The following is a 3,746-nucleotide window of genomic DNA, read 5'->3' as shown; positions in this document are numbered from 1 at the left end:
CATGGTTCCGTGTGCGACACAAGGTAGGATTATTATATGTGAAGAGTCGCGCCATGGTAGATTGCTTCCTGTACGTGCTCCAATCTTCATTGTATATAGCAGGAAGTGATAAAATCGGATTGAACTCGTAACAAATTGGACACTGAGTATGTCAATACGATTGCTTTTTTGTATTGAAAAGTGAAGAAATAAAATCTTCATTTTTTTAAAGGTTTTTTTCCTCATCGTGCTGCTCTTTTGTATTTGATAAGCTGTCGTGCTTTTCTTTCATTTTATCCCTCATCTACACTATTGATTTTTCTCTCGACGAGACAAACGCTTCTCTTTTGCTTTTGGGTGACGCGAGAGATGTGAAATGTTGCGGAAAAGTCGGGTGAAAATTGATGGTCGCCTCGTAATTAAATATCCGGAATGAGAATGTGATTATTGCCACAAGTTTTTATCACATTTCACTTATTCCTTCTTTATTTTCCACTAAAGAGAAATGTGGTTCATTGAAATTCATGGTAATGGGTTTCGTCCTTAATGATCTGACACTTTTTATCCCATCTCTGTTGCAGTTTTATAGGAAGAACGAAATGGTACGTGCTGTGGTAAAAGAATAATCTTATGTTAGCGATGGGTCATTAACCATGCTTATGCTAGAATACTACATATAATACACATATATATACAAACACATATGGGTACCTAAGTAATTCAATCTGACTCTCGCATAGTCACATGAATAGAATACAATAAGTATGCATATGTATATAGTCTCAAAGTAATTTGCCTTTTTAAGGACGAGGTAATGGAGCGAGGATATGTAGACGGAGTTATGTAACCAATTATGATTAATATAATCAAAGGGAAGTTATCCGATTACATTTTGAGGTTTCTGAGATTTTCCTGAATGACCATTGTCTGAGGAAGTATTGTTGAATGCCCTTTCCACGTGAATTTTCACGTTATTTTTCAATTAAATAAAAATTCCTAAGATTTTAAAAAGTAAATTGAAAGCATTTCAATGTTAATCTAAAAATCTTCTCAATCTCAACAAATTTCTTCAAACTTGCGGTTTTCTTAAAATCTAATTTAAAATGAACAAAATTAAATAAAAGCTCTAAAGCTCTAAAGCTCTCAAACTTCTTTTCATTTCCAAATCCAATAATTCGAATGATTTTGTGAAATTGGATAATCGCGTTTCAATATTCAAGGTTCAAATCATTTTTCTAGGTCAGAATTTTCTTCAGTATATACTTTCAGTTAGCGAGAAAAAGCGGGAAAAGCGGAAAAGCTCAATAGGAGAAGTTGCACAAATATTCTGTTCATGTTTGGCTTCAAGTGGTAAACTTCTTCAGTGCAAATGGGCCTTCAATATGGTCACTCTTTATAAGCTACCATCGAATGGGAAGCTAAAGTTCGACAAGTTGGCATAGTGGTTGACCGACAGCAAACAGATTGCCAAATTTCATGGCAAGTATCAAGTCAATAACAGTCAATTAGGTCGGATATATAACACCACATTGATATCGAATGCCACTGAAAGCGATTCGTTTCTCTATGACCCTGTCAATTTAGCTTACACCCCCCTATCTTCCCCATCTTTGAGAAATTCTTTCCACTACACTCGTTTACTAATATATTATTTAATAGGTTATTCCTTTCCTGTAGTTTTCAATTTCAGAGAACACGAGAGAAAGTTCCCAGAATATTTTCACTTGATATTCACCTTAAAGTTGAAAAGTGAAAATTTTCAGAGCGAATAAATTTCATCTCAAAAGGCTTATCATAAGTCGACGTCTGCTGGTCAATGTACCATGAACTTACACATTGGCATAATTTTACTTAGCTTTAACCACGCCATAGTGCAAAAGTCCCTCTAATTAAGTTAAAAATGGCCTTGTACTGACGAGAGTACCAACACTTTGTCATCAGACACTCACTGTAAACTCAATTAGTTCTTTATGGCTTTTGACCCTTTTAACTCAGAGTTCATGTGCAGACCGTCAATGACTTTATCACTTGATCCTTAATGGAATCGTCGTTGGAGCTGCTCTCGCCAGATTCAGCTGAAAGCTGCATGCTATATACAATGTTGAATTGTGTGATGCTTTTTTCTTCTTTTTTTTTACTTTAATATGGAACACTCTCGTACATATTCTCTGCATGCTTCTACATCCTGAAATATCTATTTTTGAATCCCACCACCCCTCTCTTTGTCCTTGCACTCATTACGTGTTGGTGTTTGTTTAAAATTGTGCTCCCAAATGGAATACACACTTGCGGGCATTTATGGTGGGATATGTCTTTCAATTAGTCAGAGCTTTGAGTGGTGGTGGAAAGAGAAAAAGAACTTAATGAAGTCAGCACTTTTCATGGTGCTCTACGCGAGGGGTGCGAGCATCTATGGAAAATGTGAACGATGACGAGAGAATCATGCGAGGGGAGGGAGGTTGGCATGAGTGGCGTAAAGTACTTTGGCGGGTAAAACAAGCGGATAAAATAAAATCATTAAATTCAAACCTTTTTATATCCCATTAACTGGCAAAAAAAAAATCTTTTTTTAATGGAATGATATTTCTGCATAAAATGTTGTTGTAGCAAATTGAACATGGGTACCTCCCATGCCTTGTGCTTCCTGCATTCTGTGAGAAAAATCATCATAATCATATTACAAGCCACTTAATTCATTCATAGGGTGATTTTTCTATCACTGAATAATACATCCCTTATATTCAAACAAATTTATTCAGCTTGAATAATAAAAGTGATGAGTAATGAAAAAAAGCACGGCATTTCTTTGCGAACACAGATTTTTGTTTTGTGAAGTATGTCTTGCATTATATACACGACGAGGGGTTCCGGAATAACCATATTGTACATATTACACACAATAAGATTTCACACTTGGAAAAAACTAAAGCCGACTGCCTAGCCCTTGGGAAAATTGCGCAATTTCTTAAAAGAAATTAGAGGAAAAATAGAACATTAATGCTTTCTGCAAAGGTATTTCTTTAGAAATTCATTACAACGGGGATTTTGAAGGTTTTTAATCTCAGTTTTTGAATTAAAAAAAAATCTTAAGACTCTGAAAAATAAATTGAAACTATCACAGTATTAGTCTAAATCCTAATAGTTTTTTTTTGCTTTCTTCCAACGTATAGTTCGCTCAAAATTTGACCTCAAAAGTTCTTTCATTTTCTTCAAAATAATAATAATAACCATCCCTATGTATAAAGTATTCAATAAGAAGCTTTAGGGAGTATATGTAGATAGTAAATAAATAGTTCCATACCTTCGAGCAGCAGTGTTTTACTAACAAAAAGCATTTCATTTCGTGACTAGAAGAGAAGCTCCCAGTGAAGCATGAGATGCTGAAGCGAGTAAATCCGCCATCAGTCTTCTTTATAAGTCTGTAATACTAGTATATGAAATAAATGCTCACAGAAACACCCTAAATTCTAGTCACAACCGTAAAAAATCTACTGCTACTTGCAATATGTATTTTTATCACTCTTTCATAGGTCACATGTCACAGAGAATTTTCCTCAAAATATCATACCTCACATGTGTCACACAATCTACCCCTTCACAGAAACTTTTGTGCCACATGAGATGGAAGGAGAAGATAAACTTATACATATCAGTAAAAGATATTATATATTGATGATATGCGGTACTATCTACCTACATAGCTACATATATAATATCTTTGAAACTACAAAAGAAAAACTATTGGATTGATCTCTAAATGGAGAAAG

The sequence above is a fragment of the Lutzomyia longipalpis genome, chromosome 2 (genome assembly GCF_024334085.1).
Source record: "Lutzomyia longipalpis isolate SR_M1_2022 chromosome 2, ASM2433408v1".
Lineage (NCBI taxonomy): Eukaryota > Metazoa > Arthropoda > Insecta > Diptera > Psychodidae > Lutzomyia > Lutzomyia longipalpis.
This window is presented reverse-complemented; position numbering follows the sequence as displayed.